This window comes from Cervus elaphus, chromosome 9, assembly GCF_910594005.1.
Source record: "Cervus elaphus chromosome 9, mCerEla1.1, whole genome shotgun sequence".
Classification (NCBI taxonomy): Eukaryota; Metazoa; Chordata; class Mammalia; order Artiodactyla; family Cervidae; genus Cervus; species Cervus elaphus.
Window position 1 is genome coordinate 17,815,636 of NC_057823.1, and position 17,683 is coordinate 17,833,318.

Here is a 17,683-nt window from a genome sequence, read left to right on the forward strand (position 1 = left end):
TTCCTAGTGGGTGTGAAGTGGTTTTTTGCTCATAGGTGTTTTTTTTCTCATTTGCCTGATGAGCTTCTCATGTGCTTATTGGCCATTTGTATATCTTCTTTGGAGATATCTTTATTCAGATCCTTTGTCACACTTTTAAGTTGGGTTATTTGTCTCTTTATTATTGATGTGTAAAAATTCTTTATACCTGGTGTCAAAATGAGACCTTCTGACATAAATGATTTGCAGATATTTTCTCCCATTATGCGGGTTGCTTTTTCACTGTCTTGTGCCCTTTGAAGCAGAAAAGTTTTAAATTTTGATGAAATCCTGTCCTTTTTTTCCTTTTATGTATTTATTTGACTGGGTTGGGTCTTAATCGCATCCCGTGGGCTCAGCAGTTGCGGCTGCTGGGCTCCAGAGTGTGCAGGCTTGGTTGCCCTGTGGCAGGTGGGATCTTAATTCCCCAACCAGGCATGGAGCCTACGTCCCCTGCATTGGATGGTGGCATCCTAACCACTGAGCCACCAAGGAAGTCCCCTATCTTTTTTTTTTTCTTTTGTCACTTATGCTTTTGGTATCATAGCCAAGAAGCCATTGACTGGTCCTTGAAGATTTAGTCCCATATTTTCTTTTAAATATTTTGTAGTTGTAGTGCTTCCATTTAGATTTCTGATCCATTTTGAGTTAACTTTTGTATATGGTGTAGGGTAGAAGTCCGATATTCTTTTGCTTGTAGCTATTAATAGTTGTCCCAGCACCAGTTGTTGAACATTCTTTACTCATTGAATATTTTTGGCGCCTTGGGTTCAAAATCGTTTGGCCATTAGGAGTTCCCTGGTGGTCTGGTGGTTAGGACCTGGGGCTTTCTCCACTGTGGCCCTGGGTTCAATCCCTAGTCAGGGAACTAAGATCCCCTAAGCTGCACAGTGCACAGCCAAAAAAAAGAGAAAGCTCAGTTGACCATAAATGCAGAGAGTCCAGAGTATATTTCTGGACTCTCAAATCTATTCTGTTGATGTCTCTGTCTCCCCTACTGCCAGCACTACACAGTCTTCATTTCTGGACCTTTGCAGTAAGTTTTGAAATTGGCAAGTGTAAGTCTGGTAGCTTTGTTCTTTTTTCAAGGTTGTTTTGGCTAGTCTTGTGTCCCTTGCATTTCCGTGTGAATTTTAGGATCAGCGTATTCATTATTGCAAAAAATGCTGTTGAGATTTTGAGAATTTTGTTAAATCTCTAGGTCAATCCAGGGAGTATTGCCATCTTAACAATATTAAGTCTTCCACTGGGGAGGGATAAATTAGGAGACTGGGATCAGCATATACACACTACTGTATTTAAAATGAAAGGTGAAAGGAGAAAGGGTTAGTTGCTCAATCATGTCCGACTCTTTGCAACCCCATGGACTGCAGCCCACCAGGCTTCACTGTCCGTGGAATTCTTTAGGCAAGAATACTGGAGTGGGTAGCCACTTCTTTCTTCAGGGGATCTTCCCGACCTAGGGATCGAACTAGGGTCTCCTGTATTGGAGGCAGATAAAATAGATAACTAATAAAGACCTACTGTATAGCACAGGGATGTCTACTCAGTATTCTGTAGTAACCTATATGGGAAAAGGATCTAGAAAAGAATGAATATATGTATAACCGATGCATTTTGCTACACATTTGAAACTAACACAACATTGTAAATCAACTATACTCCAATTAAAAACAAAAAAAGTCTTCCAGTCTGTGAACACAAGCTGTGTTTCCACTTATTTAGGACTTTAATTTCTTTCAACAATATATTTTACTTTTCAGTGTAGAAGTTTCATGCTTCTTTTGTTAAATTTATCCCTAAGTACTTAATTTTTTCATGCTTTTAAATGGAATTTCCCCCTTAATTTCATTTTCAGATTGTTCACTGCTGGTGTGTAATAATAGGACTGATTTTTGTATATTGATCTTGCATCCTGCAACCTTGTTGAACTCATTTACCTTTTTTTTTTTGGTAAGTTTTAAGATTCCTCAACATATTCTGTAGACATGATCATATCATCTGTGAATGGTTTTCCTTCTTCCTTTGGATGCCTTCTTTTTCAGCCTGACTGCTTCGGCTGGACCCCTCCATTATAGTGTTGAACAGAAGTGAGAGTGGGCATCTTTGCCTTGTTCCTGATCTTTGTGGGAAAGCTTTCAGTCTTTCACCGTTAAGTATGACATTAGCTGTGGGTTTCGTGTAGATACATATGTCCTTTATTAAGATGAGAAGAAGAAGAAAGTTGCTCAGTCGTGTCCGACTCTTTGCAACCCCATGGACTATACAGTCCATGTAATTCTCCAGGCTGGAATACTGGAGTGGGTAGCCTTTCCCTTCTCCAGGGAATCTTCCCAACCCAGGGATCGAACCCAGGTCTCCCGCCTTGCAGGCAGATTCTTGACCAGCTGAGCCACCAGGGAAGCCCATTAAGATGAGGAAGTTCCCTTCTATTCCTAGTTTGTTGAGTGTCTTTTTCATTAAAGGGTGTTGAATTTTGCGAAATGATTTTTCTGCATCTATTGAGATAATCATACAGTTTTGTCATTTATTCTGTTAATATGGTGTAATTAAAAAAATAATATTTCTTTACTTATTTTTGGCTGAGCTGGGTTTTCGTTGCTGTGCAGGCTTTTTTCTAGTTGCAGTGAGTGGGACATGGGGAGGGCTACCCTCTAGATGCGGTGCTTGGGCTTCTCATTGTGGTGTCTTTTTTTTTTTTTAATATTTTATTTATATTTGTTTTTATTTTACTGTGCTAGATCTTAGTTGCAGCATGTGGTATCTAGCGCCCCAACCAGGGATAAATTAGGAGCACAGAGGCTTAACCACTGGACCACTAGGGAAGTCCTTCATGGCGGTGTCTTCTCTTGTGAAACCCAGGCTCTGGGGCTCAGGTTTCAGCAGTTCCAGCTCCCGGGCTCTAGAGCGCAGGCTCAGTAGCTGTGGCACGTGCGCTGAGTTGCTCCGAGGCATGTGGAGTCTTCCTGGACCAGGCACTGAACCCATGTTTCCTTCGTTGGCAGGTGGATTCTTTACCACTGAGCCATCAGGGAATCCAGTATGGTGTATTATATTGATTCATTTTTCCCTTTGGACCAACACTGCATTCCTGGAATAAATCTCACTTGACTATGGCATATTGTTTTATGTTACCGGATTTAGTTTACTAGTATTTTGTTGTGGATTTTCTTGGGTGTCTTTATTCATAAGAGATACTGGTTTGTGGTTTTCTTGTGATATTTTTGTCTAGCTTTGGTATCAGGGTAATGTTGCCCTCACAGAATGAGCTAGGAGGTGTTTCTATTTTGGGGAAGAGTTTGTAAAAGATTGGTATTAATTCTTTACATGTTTGTGAGAGTTGACCAGTGAAGCTGTTTGAGTCAGGCCTTTCTTTGTGGGTAAATTTTTGCTTTACTTGCTATGGGTCTATTCAGATTTCTTTCTTTTTTTTTTTTTTTTTTTGGCTGCAGTGTGGGGCATGTGGGATCTTAGTTCCGCAAACCAGGGATTGAAACCATGCTCCTTGCTGTGGAAGCATGGAGTCAACCACTGGCCTTCCAGGGAAGCCCCAGTGGAAGATCAGTTTTTTTTTTTGGAAGATCAATTTTAAATTAAAAATCTTTCTTTCTAAAAACAAATTTAAAAATGGTTTTTAATCAGAAAAAAATTGCTAAAGCTTTGTTGAGGTGTAATTGCCGTGTACAAAATTGCAATCTTCTCCTGTAACGTCAGTACTTCCATCCATACATTCCCTCTGTGTACTGCTTTAGCTGTGGCCTACAAGATTTCTGATGTTGTGCTTTCATTTTCATTCATCTCAACGTAAGTATTTTCTAAATCCCTTTGTGATTTCTTCTTTGACTCACTGGCTATTTAGGAATGTATAGTTTAGTTTCCACATATTTGTGAATTTCCCACACTTTCCTGCTGTTACTTTTTTCAAACTTGCTACAGTGTGGTCACAAAACATACTTTGTATGATTTCATTCAGGCCTTTCACAGTTACTCAGTATCGTTTTATGACCTCAAATGTGGCCTATCCCAGAAGACCTGTTCCAGGTGCCCTTGATAAGAATGTGGATTCTGCTCTTGTGGGCGGAGTGCTCTATACATGCCTTGAGGTCTTGTTGGTTTATGGTGGTGGTGGTTGGTTTATGGTGGTGGAGTTTACATTTTCTTATTTCCTCAGCCATCTTTTGTCCAGTGATTTTTTTCTATTTTTTTGTTTTGGCCTCATCTCTTAGTTTCCTAGCATCTTAGTTTCCCAGCATCTTAGTTTCCCAACTGGGGATGGAACCCGTGCCCTCCGCAGTGAAAGCCCGGAGTCCTAACCACTGGACCACCAGCAAAAATGAAAGTGGTAGTCACTCAGTCATGTCCTACTCACTGCCACCTCATGGACTGTAACCCCTGTTCACGGAATTCTCCACACAAGAATACTGGAGTGGATAGCCATTCCCTTCTCCAGGGGGATCTTCCTGGCCCAGGGGTTGAACCCGGGTCTGCCACTCTGCAGGCAGATTCTTCACCATCTGCGCCACCAGGGAAGTCCCTGCTACTGCAGGTGGGGTGTTGACGTCTCCAGCTACTATCATTGACTCGGCTGTATTTCCCTTGCTCTGTGCTGTCTTTACAGCTGTGTCGTATTCCTCGGTCTCACTAAATCCAGTCACTCTCTTGCATGAGGTTTTTTTCCTCCCTGAATTGAAATATAGTTGATTTACAACGTGTTAATTTCAGGTTTATGACATAGTGATTCAGTTATACACACAGAATATAGAAAAAGAATATGTTGTTCTTTTTTAGATTCTTTTCCATGAAAGGTTATTATAAGATCTTGAAAATAGTTCTGTGTTCTATGCAGTAGGTCCGTGTTGTTTATTTTATATATAGTAGTGTGGATATGTTAATCCCAACCTCCTAATTATCTTCCCCCTCCGATCCTCTGTCCTCCTTGGTAATCATGAGTGTGTTTCTGCACGTGCTTTTAGGTGTTTCTTGTTTTCTCCACCTTGGAGGTCGGCAGATTTGTGTGTCTGCTAGGCTAAGGGCTGATCCCTGGAAGGGGGCTGCTGTGCTGAAAAGGGGGCAGACTCAGAATCTTCTTGCCAGAGACCTTCTGGGAGTGCCAGGGGGTGACATCCCCCGCCATCCCCATCCCCTTGTGAATGATCCTGCGGTTCAGGGCCCCACGTGTGCCAGGCACTGGGCTTCATGTGACTCTTCCTTCTCGTCCTGCCTGCCAACAACCTGATGGGGCAGGCACTGTTTTTTAGGCTCATTTTATTGTTTCGTTGCTAAATCATGTCCAACTCTTTTGCGATCCCGTAGACTGTAGCCTGCCAGGCTCCTCTGTCCATGGGATTCTCCAGGCAAGGATGCTGGTGCAGGCAGGGCCTGTGGGCTGTGAGGAGGACCACACTGGTTGTGTCCCAGCTGTGCAGGAATCTACAGACACATTTTTGTTTGTTTTACTCTGGCTGTGCTGATTAAGTTGCAGCACGAGGGGTCTTTAATTGTGGCATGTAGGATCTGGTTCCCTGACCAGGGATCGGACCCGGGCCCCCCTGTGTTGGGAGGGTGGAGCCTTAGCCGCTGAACCACCAGGGAAGTCCCTTGATATGGGTTTTAAGCGTGTGCAGCATGATCTGGCCTGCAGTTTGAAAAACCCTCTTTGCCTGCTGCCTGAGAACATCAGGGATGGCCCGGGGAGACAGGGGCACGGGGGTGTGACTTAGTCTAAGGATGTTGGGACTGAGCAGAGAGAAGGGGGCGCATCTGTGTATGTTGAAGTCAGGATTCGCTGAGACATGGGCTCTAGGGAGTGGGAAAGAGACCACCTGGGGAAGGGCGGGAAGGCCTTCCTGTTTTGTGTGATACTGTGCCCTGCTTTGCCTGGGCCAGTTCCTCTGTGTGGCACCCCATCACGCTGGGAGATGAGGAGATGTACTCATCCCCAGAGGCCAATCGTCTGCCCTCTTGCTCTTTTATTTTGTTGTTAAATAATTTTATTTATTTATTTGGCTATAATTAAATTATTTGGCTATATTAATTGGCTATAATATTTATTTATTTATAAAATAAATTTTATTTCTTTATGCTGTGTCTTCGATGCTGCATGGGCTTCTCTCTAGTTGTGGTCAGCGGGGGGTTACTTTCTAGTTGGGGTGTGCAGGCTTCTCATGGCGATGAGAAGCTTCTCATGGCTTCTGCTGTTGCAGAGCACAGGCTCTAGGGCTCAGTAGTTGTGGCACATGGGCTAAGTTGCTCTGCAGCGTGTGGGATCTTCTTGGATAAGAGATCGAACCCGTGTCCCCTGCATCGGGAGGCAGATTCTCCACCACTGAGCCACCAGGGAAGCCCCAGCTTCTTGCTTGAAGGAAGCCTGCAAAGAGGATAGTTCTGGAATGCCAGGAGTGGGGTGGGGCACTGCCTTGCCTTCCATTCCATGTGTTTACCAACACCCTGCCCCTGGGGTCAGTTGGGCCCCCCTGGGTGGTAGACCTCTGCAGAGCTAGAAATCCCATGTGGCTGACCCCCGCCCAGGGGCTGTAGTTTCTCAGCGAGCACCCAGTACCTCCATGGCACCTGCGCTGTCTCCTCCCACCCCCACCACATCCCATTTTAGAGATGACACAAGGCCTAGGAAGTGAGTGACCTTGCTGCCAAGGTCATACAGGTCAGGCCCCTGCTGCAGTGTAGAGCAGCCAGGAGGCGGACTTGAGAGCTCAGTTTTCCAGTTCCCTGTGGTTTCCTCATCACCCTTAAAAATGCAGCTTGGCTGACCAGTGGCTTTGGAGCCTCACTACAACTGAAAAGTTACAAATTAGAATTCTCTGGCCATCCAGCGGTTAGAACTTGGCACGTTTACTGCTGTGGCCCAGGTTCAGTGCATGGTTGGGGAACTAAGATTCTGCAAGCCTCATGGTGTGGCCAAAAAAGAACTTACAAATTCGTATTTGCTTGTTATAATGTTGTCGTTCGTTGTTCAGTCACTAAGTTGTGTCCGTGGACCGCAGCACACCAGGCTCCCCTGTCCTTCACTGTCTCCTGGAGATGCCATCCAGCCGTCTCATCTTCTGTTGCCCCCTTCTCCTCCTGCCTTCAGTATTTACCAGCATCGGGATCTTTTCCAGTGAGTCAGCTCTTCGCATCAGATGGCCAAAGTATTGGAGCTTTAGCATCAGTCCTTCCAATGAATATTCAGGACTGATTTCCTTTAGGATTGACTGGTTGGATCTCCTTGCAGTTCAAGGGACTCTAAAGAGTCTTCTCCAGCACCAGCACAATTCAAAAAATTATAAAATGGGATTTCCTGGTGATTCAGTGGTTAAGACTCCATGCTGCCAATGCAGGTGGCACAGGTTCAATCCTTGGTTGGGGGACTAAGATCCTCATATGTGTATGCCTTATAGCACAGCCAAAAAGAAAAAGTTATAAAACACCAAAATCCAAATGGCATTGGAGATTATAAAATAGATGGTTTCCCATTCTCACGCCGTCAGCGACCTCCATTAAGGGCTCAGGGTGTCACCTTCATGCTTACTGTCCATACACAGGCAGAAAGAAAAAATTGGAGCACATAAACTGTTCTGCCCATAGCACTTTGCTTTTAGTGATGTGGCCTGGATTGCTCCCTGGGACAGTTCCAAGGCTGATTTAGCCAATTCCCTGCTGATGGACCTCTAGGTGGTTGATGGGCTTCACTCCAGAAAGCGCTGCCGCAGGGAGTAGCCGTTCTTGCAAACCCGCTCAGGGAAACCCGAGGGCCAGGACAGGGGCTGTCAGAAGAGGACAGTCAGGCCTCTCAGGGAGGTGACATCTGAGTTGAGTCCTGAGTGACCAGAGGAAGCCAGGATTCTGGAAAAACTGGGTAGGGGGAGTTGGAAGTCATTCCAGGTGGAGAATGAGCCTGTGCAAAGGTCCTGAGGCAGGAATTGCTTTGGTCTGCTTGCTCTACCTTTATCACCAGTGTGGCCAGAAGGAGTGAGCGAGGGGAAGGTGGGGGTGAGGGCAGGGAAGTGATGGGATGATTGCTCAGGGCTTGGAGGCTACTGAGGGGAGGCGGGGTGCTTTGAGCAAAGGTGGATGTGATCTGACTCATACTGTGTTGAGTTTTTCTTTTTTGTTTTTGATGTTCAGTCGCTAAGTTGTGTCCAACTCTTTGAGACCTTGTGGATTGCAGCACACCAGGCTTCCCTGTCCTTCCCTATCTCCTAGAGTTTGCTCAAACTCATGTCCATTGAGTTGGTGATGCCATCCAACTATCTTGTCTTCTGTTGCCCTCCTTCTCCTCCTACCTTCAGTCTTTCCCAGCATCAGGGTCTTTTCCAATGAGTAGGCTCTTCGAATCAGATGGCCAGAGTATTGGAGCTTCAGCTTCAGCATCTGTCCTTCCAATGAATGTTCAGGATTGATTTCCTAGTAAGAACTCTTGCAGACCTTTCCGTCTACCTTACCGCACTTGACAGATGAAGAAACTGAGGTACGCAGGTATGACCTGACCTGCACAGGTTGTCCAGAGTGGAAGTGGCCCCATCTAGATGCTACCTGGGGTCTGAGAGGTGCAGAGTCAGGGCGGCTCGGACCCGTGGGCCGCTTCCTGCCTTTGCTCCTGGCCTGGCCATGAGGGCACAGAGCAGGTGACCCGATGGCTGAGTGCCAGGGGCGGGGCCGGCCCTAGAACCTGCAGGATTCCTGAACAGGGAGGAGCCTGCTGGGAATCTTGTGAAGGGTGGCACCTGGGAGTGGGATTGTGAAAGCCAGGGAGGGTGCCCACGACCTGTCCGTCGTCCCGTTGCCCTCTGCGCCTCAGCCTCCTTACCTGTACGATGGCATGCTGCGAACATCGGTCCCCTGCCTCCTGCTGGGCTCCGTGCCTGGGAACTGGGGAGAGACGAGGGAGTGTGCCAGATGGAGGACCTTTGCCCCACGAAGCTGCCGCTCTTCTGAAGGGCAGTGGGTGGGAAAGGACAGACCACAGCCATGTGAGCAAGTCAACAAGCTGGAAGGAGGCAGTTATGAGTAGAAATGAGAATTGAGCAGGATGGTGGGTAATGGACGGAGGGCTGCTTCATACTGGTGGTGGAGCAGGGAGGAGAGAGGCCAGGAGTTGCCCGCTGACCGTGTGAAGGCTGCAGGGAGAGGATTCCAGGTCCACGGAGCGGCCAGTGCAAAGGCCCTGAGGCACACTGTGAACATGGAGGAGGCCAGTGTGGCAGGAACTAAGTGAGCGAGGGGATGACAGGAGGAGGTGAGGCAGCAAGGTGACGGGGAAGATGATGCCGGGAAAGTCACATGGGCTGTAAGAAGGACTTGGACTTTTTCCCCGCCTTGGCCATGGTCTGCGGCATGCAGGGTCTTCATTCCCCAACCAGGGATCAAACCCGTGCTTCCTGCAGTGGAAGCATGGAGTCTTAATCACTGGACCATTAGGGAAGTCCCCAGGACCTGGACTTTTAACCTGAGTGAGGTAGGAGTCCTGGGAGGGCTCTGAACAGAGGGTGGTCATGCCTAATTTGGTGTCCACAGGTGGCCTGTGGATGCTCTGGGAAGAACAGAGTGTAGCGGTGAGGGTGGGCAGGTGAGGGGCAGCCACTGGTGGGCCAGGCAGAAGGCCTCGGATATGGAGGGAAGGGGGCCCATTCAGGCTCCATTCGGAGGTGGAGCCAACAGGACTTGCCTCTGGGCGGGGCGGGAGACAAGAGGCAGGAGGGGTCCTGTGGTCTGAGTCAGGGGTGTAACCACACTGCCTGCCCCGTGGGTTGACCAGAGTACACAGTGGCACCTGCCTTGGGCCACTGAGGGCAGGCCGGTGACCGATGGTTACTGTTGGCTGGTATCCAGAGGGGACATGGACGAGGCAGGGAGCAGGGCTGGGACCAACGGGGTGTGCGCAGACTGGATGCTATAGCCTTGGAGACTGAGTTGTGATGACTTCTATTGTAGTAATACCACAAAGAGGCCCCTGGGTGGGTGACGGGGGCAACTAGGGGCTCTGCTTCATTGGTGTCCCACCCAGGCTCCCCTCCTAATTCTGCTGCTTCCTTGCTGAGTGGCCTGGGCAGGTCCTGAAACAGAGCCCTAGTCTACCTACCTGTGAAATGGGAGCATCGGCCCTGACATCATTCCTTTGGCATTGCTAGAGGGTTTGTTGTTGTTTAGTCGCTCAGTTGTGTCTGACTCTTTGCACCCCGTGGACTGTAACCCTCCAGGCCCTTCTGTCCATGGGATTTCCCAGGCAAGAATACTGGAGTGGGTTGCCATTTCCTCCTCCAGGGAATCTTCCCGACCCAGGGATTAAACCCATGTCTCCTGCATTGCAGGCAGATTCTTCCTGTCTGAGCCACCGGGAAAGCCCAGAGGGTTTACCGAGATGTTACTCAGAATGGATTAGAGCTGGGCTGGGCGGGCAGCCCAGGGTTCCCTGTGTGAGAGAGGGGGTCGGTATTACTCTGGCGCGTGGGACTCCTGGCCAGGAACTCTTCCTGTGTCTGGCATTGGGCTGATGTCTCCCAGCCACACTGAGGCTTAGGGTGACCCCATGAGGATTTTTTTTTGGCTGTACCTTGCAGCATGCAGAACTTCTTAGACCAGGGATCAGACCCACGCCCCCTGCAGTGGAAGCGTGGAGTCTTAACACCTGGACCAGTAGGGAAATTCAGCCTGGTGAGGATTTGATTATGAGGGAGGGATGGATCCCAGTCTGGGCCCTTGCCTGGGCCCTCACAGGCCCTGCATTCGGGCTGGTTCATCTGCTGCTAACTTCTCTGTTTTCCCTCTCTGGGGGTCTTCTTGGTTTCTGTTGCCCCACCCTCCTGGGGGTGGGGAGAGGGGTGGAAGTCAAAGGGCTGCCCGAGAGGCCTTGTGTTCCCTTCAGAAGTAAATAAACAACCTGGGCTTCTGAGTGGCCCACGGTCCCTCCTGCTGCTGTGCCTTTCCCTCTCTGCCCCCACTGCCTTTCCAAGAGCCCGCAGCACCTTCTGGGGAGAGGCGGCCCCATTCAGAGCCTCCAAGAGGGTGTTGTGACTCGTGCCAGGTCATGCATCCTGATGATGTGTGGTGTCCTTCATCCCATAGACAGCAGGACCAGTGCCCAGAGAGGACAGAGACTTGCCCAGGGTGGGAGCGGATCTGGGCGTTGAACCCAGGTTGTCTGGCTCCAGAGTCCATTCAGCATTGAATGAGCACTTGCTTTATGACAGGGCTTCCCAGGTGGCTCCATGGTAAAGAATCCACCTGTCAAACAGGAGATGCTGGTTTGATTCCTGCATCGGGAAGATCCCCTGGAGAAGGAAATGGCAACCCATTCCAGTATTCTTGCCTGGAGAATCCCATTGACAGAGGAGCCTGGCGGGGCTACAGTCCATGGGGTTGGGAAGAGTCGGACACGACCGAGTGACTGAACGACGACAGCTGTGTGACAGGCGCTGTTCTGGGTGCTGTGGATCCAGTGGTGGCCAGTCTAGGTGAAGTCTTGTCCCAACACAGTCCTGGCCCTTCACTGGAGGCCCTGTTGGTGGGAGTGGGAAGGGGAGGGTGTGCGTTTGGGAGGGAGAGGTGCAATCCACTGTACCTGCAGAGCCTGAGCGGAAGGGTTTCCTGGCAGAGGGAACAGCTTTTGCAAAGGCTTGGAGGCCAGAAACACAGGGGAGAATCCAACGGCTGAGGGGAGAGGGGCTCAGCTAAAAGGGGGCGGTCCTGGGGGGATGGGCAGGTGAGGGACCCTGTCAAAGCTGGGATCAGTCATGTGACCTCTGCAGGAGGAAGGCTTGGAGGCCCAGGCCTCTGTTTCAGGAGGATAACCACCTATTAACCTGGGAGGAGTAGGGGTCAGACGCCTGGGGCCAGGGCTGGACCCAGTGGATTAGATGACAGGGATGGTGCTGAAACTATCAGAGTTAACATTTATTGGAGGGTTTCCCTGGTGGCTCAGTGGTAAAGAATCCCCCTGCAATGCAGGTGATGCAGGTTTAATCCCTAAAACAGGAAGATTCCCCTGGAGAAGGAAGTGGCAACCCACTCCAGTATTCTTACTTGGAGGATCCCATGGACAGAGGAGCCTGGTGGGTTACTGTCCATGGGGTCGCCAAAGAGTAGGACATGGCTGAGCAACTGAACAACACTTATTGAGCACCTTCTGTGTACCAGAATAAAGTCCAGATCATGTTCTGGGGAGCTGACATGGGGAAGCAGACAGGAAGCAGATAAGTGGCATGTAGAGTGTTAGTGCTTTGGAAGAAGGTTGGGGGGCAGTGGTGGGGCTTGGACCTGTGAACAAGAATGGGAGAAATCTCCCCAGGGAGGTAACATTTGAGCCAGAGCTGTGGAGTCATGGGCGGAGGAGGAGCCTGTTTGTCTGGTACCCAGCTGCCCTCTGAGATAAGTGGAATTTTCCCATTGTGCACGCATGCCCAGCCACTGAGTCGTGTCCAACTCTTTTGCGACCCCACGGACTATAGCCCACCAGGCTCCTCTGTTCATGGGATTTTCCAGGGAAGAATACTGGAGCAGGTTGTCATTTCCTTCTCCAGGGAATCTTCCTGACCCAGGGAAGGAACCTGCATCTCTTAACGTCTCCTGGATTGGCAGGACATTCTTTCCCCATTACTGTAACTAGGAAACCCAAATCAGAGAGGTCGGGAAGCCCGCCCAAGGTCACACAGTAGGAAGGGCAGCCTGGGGGCACAGTGGCCCTTGTAGCAAGAGAAGAGGAGGAGGGGCAGGAACACTTTGAATCAGGGGGAGGGACTTGGTGTGACCAGCGGAATGTGGGTGGGGCCTGGGAGGAGGAAGCCGAAGACAGACTTGAAAGTCGCCTGTTGAGAAGTGGACAGTCGGTGTTGCAGCAGAGGGGCCTGAGGGGGTGGGGGTGTGTGTGGCTTCCTTCCACCACCCGGACCAGGAAGGCCCCAAGAATGCCGCTGCTGCTGGGTGTCTGGAAACCCTGTGGGTGGGCCTTAGGGCCAGCTGAACCTTAGGCCTCTCACTGAGCCCCTCGGAGATTGGGGGGGGGGGCTGCTTTTTTTTTTTTTTTGGCTGTTGCCAGGTCTTAGTTGCAGCACTCAGTTGCATGGCATATGGGATCTAGTTCCCTGACAAGGGATCAGACCCAGGCCCCCTGCAGTGTGAGCTCAGAGTCTTAGCCATTGGACCACGGGAAAGTCCCTTTTATGAAGTTTTTGTTTTGAATTGGGGTATAGCTGACTAACGAACATTGTTGTGATAGTTTCAAGTGAACAGCGAGGGGACTCAGCCATACGTATCCATGTATCCATCCTCTCTGGGGACTGCTTTTCAGGGATTGTTGAGACCAAGGGTGCCTGGTGCTGTCTGAGGCTTCTAGATGCACAATCAGGTGGATCCCAGGGCTCCTGAAACTCCCGGCCTGATGTGCGAGGCCCCCCGCCCACCCAGCCTCGCCCCTCAGCCTTCTCCCCTTCAGCCTCTGTCTCCTCTGGCCTCTACTCATCCCTCCCACTTGCCACCAAGTCCCAGCCCCAGAAAGCCGTCTTTGCCCGGCGAGGGCCAGGAGCACCCATCACACTGGCTCTCGTGTTCCTCTGAGGCGCTCATTGTGCACAGTCTGTGGTGTCATCATTGTGCTCACGATGCCCGGGCCCCCGGACGCACCCAGAGTGGTCACAGGACAGCATGTGCCAACAGCAGGATCGAAAGCCTAGTCATGGCCGGGGAGATGCCTGCAGCTTCCACAGCAGACGTGCAGGCCCAGAGGCTGGGGGCCCGGCGGTCAGAGGCTCAGACCCCACGGACTTCAGTCCACACTCCTGGGTGCCGAGTGACCTCAGTGCCCAGCCTCTGGGCCTAGTGACTTCCATAAAATGAGCTCACAGGCCCACCTCGTTGGACGTTGTCATGGTTAAGTAGCCCAGAGGAGCCCTCGACAAATGTGAGCTACTCTAAAATAATGTTTTGGAGTCAGTAGTCCATGTGGATGATGCAGAATTCAAAGATGCTTCAGAACCTGCCGTGACTCTCCCTCCCAACAGGCCCTTGGCCAACCTGGGCTCTGGTTTAAGGCTTTTTATTTACTTAGAAAACACAGACTCTCTTCCGCACCTTTTGTTTTCTTTACTTGATACACCCAGAAGGAAGTTCCATGTCAGGAGATAAAAAGCTCTTTTTTGTTGTTATTCTTGGAGTATGTATTTGTGGATGTGTGTGTGACTGCAAAGTGACATGAATGGGTCATCATTTATTTAATTAGCCTCTTCCATGGGCTTTAAAGTTCTTTCTGCTGTTGTTTATTCACTAAGTTGAGTCCGACTCTGAGGCCCCATGAACCATTGCCCTCTAAGCTCCTCTGTCCGTGGGATTTCCCAGGCAAGAATACTGGAGTGGGTTGCCATTTCCTCCTCCAGGGGATCTTCCCAACCCCGGGATCGAACCCACCTGTCCTGCATTGCAAGCAGATTCTTTACCACTGAGCCACCAGGGAAGCCCTTTAAAGTTCTTTAGAACTGAGCTATTCCCTCCTGGGAAACTAAAAAGATGATAATGTATCCGTGGACAGATTTTAATGGAGTGCTTTCTCTGTGCTTGAGTGTCTGAATCTTTGGGAGCGCATCTTCCTGGACCTCCTTGTACTCATGGCCTTCCCGAGACTGAACTCAGATGTGGTACATTGTCCTAATTGTAGATGTACACCTTCATTGTTTTCTTTTTTGAAATAAATGCATGCACTGGTCAGATCAAGATAGAGGACGTTATCATCATCTCCAAAAGTCTCCTCCTGCCCCTTCTAGTCAGTTCCCCACCCCACCCCTGCTCTGATTTCTATCAGCGGAGACTCGTTTTGCCTGTTCAAGGTCAGGTCTGCCCTATGACTCAGCAAGAGAAATGAGGCATTTGTCAACAAAAGGCACAGGTGAGAACATTCAGAGTGGCTTTATTTGTAATGGCCCCGAGCTGGAAGAAGACCCCCAAAAGCCACATCAGCTAGTGAGTGGATGATCAGACTGTTGTCCACTCCTGCAGGGGCTTCCCAGGTGGCTCAGTGGTAAAGAATCCGCCTGCCAAGCAGGAGACAATGGGTCTGATCCCTGGATGGGGAAGATCCCCTGGAGAAGGAGATGGCATTCCAGTCCAGTATTCTTGTCTGGAGAATCGCATGGACAGAGGAGCCTGACAGGCTACAGTCCTTGGGGTCGCCAAGAGTCGGACACAGCTGAGTGACTATAACGACAACAACAAATCTGCATCAGTTAGTTAATGGACCAGTCCATCCGTGCAGTGGCGCACCAGTCAGCGAGGAACAGGAGCCAGCTGCAGTCACACACAGCAGCGTGGGCGAGCCAGCCCGTGGGACTTGGGGACTCCATTCACACGTTGCTCCTGACTCATTTGCTCACTGACCGAAGCCCTCCTACCCCCATGGTGTGTCTTCTTTGTCCCCAGCACCTCCACTGTTGGGTTGGTGTGAGTAATACTTGAGTGAACAAGCTGGTGACCTTGGCCAGGTTGCAAATCCTCACTGATCCTCATTCTCCTTATCTGCTAAATGGGAGGATGGGAGTCACATTCAGACAGTTACATACACTGCATGAAGCGGGCGTGACGTGCTCTGAGCGGGGCAGGGGTGGCCCACAGATTCTTTGTCCTCCGGAGCGTGGCTCCGTGGGTAGCGTGCAAGAATCCCAGGGACAGAGGAGTCTAGTGGGCTGCCGTCTATGGGGTTGCACAGAGTCGGACACGACTGAAGCGACTTAGCAGCAGCAGGGTCTTTTCCAGTGAGTCAGCTCTTTGCATCAGGTGGCCAGAGTACTGGAGCTTCAGTTTCAGCATCAGTCCTTCTAATGAATATTCAGGATTGATTTCCTTTAGGATTGACTGGTTTGCCCTCCTTGCTGTACAAGGGACTCTCAAGAGTCTTCTCCAGCACCACAGTTCAGAAGCATCAATTCTTTCTTTATAGAAATGGCCAGAGGGGTCTTTTATTTTATTGTATTTTTTTTCAGAGGGGTCTTTTAAAGTCACACACCTTTAAAAGCAAATGAGGTAGGGAATTCCCTGGCAGCCCAGTGGTTAAGACTCCGAGCTCCCACTGCAGGGGTTGTGGGGTTCAATTCCTAGTTGGGGAACTAAGATTCTGCATGCTGTGTGCTGTGGCCAAAAAAAGAAAAAATCTCTGACTGTCCCTAAACCCCATCAGGTAGCTTTGCTTTAAGAATGATGACCTCTCATTGTGACCTCCAGCGTCACCTCACCCACCCCTCTCTGGGCCTGTCCATTCATCCTTCTCCAGCTCCCTACTCTGCTGCTTGCCAGTAGTACCCCCGTAGGACCTCCAGAGCCAGCCTGCCTCTGCAGGGTCCCTCATCTCGAAGGCCCACCTGCCGTGCGGTCACTGAAGCTCCTGTGTCCAGCCAGAGGAGGCCCTGCCTGAGTGTGGTGGGACCACCCACAGTCCGATGGGGCTCAGACCTCACAGTGCATGGCGTGTGGCAAGGGAACGCTTCCTCCCTTATTCCACCCACTGGGTGAACAGGTTCTCAGCCTGTGCTGAGAACCAATGCCCTCCTCTGGGGCTCTGTGGGTGTTCCCAGTTGGACAGAGGTGCTGGGGTGCTTCTGAGACACCGTCTGTCACAGTACTGGGGAGCCGGATGGCACCAAGGGTGTTTGCCTAGTGTTTTGCACCAATTTCAGATAATCCAAATGTTTACCTGGATGCAAACTTGTTTAAAATTCCCTGAGCCTAGAGCCTTTCTCCATTTTACACGAAATAGAATCTTTTGCATGCCCCTAGTGACCTCTGAAAATATTGCTTCTGCTCCTTTGCCCACCTGGATCCCCTGCTCTTTCCATTGCCTTTATTTAAAAAATACATATATATATTTATTTGGCTATGCTGGGTCTTAGTTGTAACACGCAGGCTCTTTAGTTGTGGTGTTCACTGTCTCGCTTGCTGCATGTGGGATCTAGTTCCCTGCCCAGGGATCAAACCCAGGCCCCTTGCACTGGGAGCATGGAGTCTTAGCCACTGGGCCACCAGGGAAGTCTCAGTTGCCTTTCTTAATGGTCCAGGGTGGTTTCCAGTTTTCCCACCCTATGTGAAACCAGGTGTAAGTCAGTGCAGGTAATGCCTGAATTTTCCCATAGTAAATCCATAGCATTTTTTTTAAAATAAATTACTTTATTGAGGGATCATTTACATGATAGGAGATTCACCCATTTCAAATGCAGTGATTTTTTAAGAAACTTATAGTAAGTATTAGTAAACAGTACCACAGTCCAGTTTTAGAACATTTCCATCCCCCAGAAAGCTCGCCACTCTGCTTGTCATCCCCAAGACAACCAGTGATCCACTTCCCACCTCTTTCAATTTGGGTTTTGGGGACATGAAACACATTGTAATTCTTTTTAAGTCTGGTTTTTTTTTTTTAATTTGTTAAAACATTCTGGTGTTTTAAAAAGTTTTTTGTTGGAGTGTAGTTGATTGCAGTGTTGTGTTCGTTTCAGATGTACAGCAAAGAACATATTCTGTTTTATGTTTCGGTTTTTTGGCCGTGAGGCAGGTGGAGATCTTAGCTGACCGACCAGGGATCAAACTCACACCTCCTGTGTTGGAATGCAAGGTCTTAACCCCTGGATCACCAGGGAAGTCCCGAAACACGTTGTATTTTGTCATTAAATAACTTTCCTTTTATTTTAGTCTTTATTTC

The 17,683-nt window shown here is 49.5% G+C and overlaps 1 protein-coding gene across 14 annotated transcripts in view; it reads left to right on the forward strand.

Moving 5' to 3' along the window:
* DNM2 (dynamin 2) overlaps positions 1–17,683 on the forward strand; it is an 86,726-nt gene that overhangs the window by 12,381 nt on the left and 56,662 nt on the right. The window lies entirely within an intron of this gene.